Consider the following 509-nt stretch of genomic DNA (forward strand, 5'->3'; position numbering starts at 1 on the left):
AGGCGTTTCACGTGAGAAAACCGAGCCACCCCAGTGTAGTCAACGCGGCTGACGCCGGTAAATAATTCCGGCGATCTAATCGCTGCGGAGGCTAATTCTAAGGACTCGCCGGCTTGCAGGAGGCGGGGCTCCATGCGACGTCACGTCACGTTCCCGCGCTCGTTTCGCTGCCCCGCCCCTCTCCGCACTGTGACGTTGCCAGGGAGGAACGAAGCGTAAACAGCGCAGGGCATTTCGGGAGCGGGATTGTTTCACGCAGGAAGCAGGCTCCATTTTAGCGCCGCCCGCCGTCGCCATCTGTTTCCCAGCCCTCCCCCCCCTGCTGCCCCTCCCGTCCCCAAGCCCCTACGGGAAGGCCGGGCCTAGGCGAGGCTGGAGTGCCAGGAGGGAAGGGGAGAAGGGAGAACGGGAAAAAGCGAGGAGAAAAAGAGTGAGACGAGAAAGGTGAGTGGTAGAGGCCAAGGTGTGAAGCACGCAGCCACGCGGACGGACTGACGGACGTTCCGGTG

This window comes from Myotis brandtii, unplaced genomic scaffold, assembly GCF_000412655.1.
Source record: "Myotis brandtii unplaced genomic scaffold, ASM41265v1 scaffold28, whole genome shotgun sequence".
NCBI classification, from domain to species: Eukaryota; Metazoa; Chordata; class Mammalia; order Chiroptera; family Vespertilionidae; genus Myotis; species Myotis brandtii.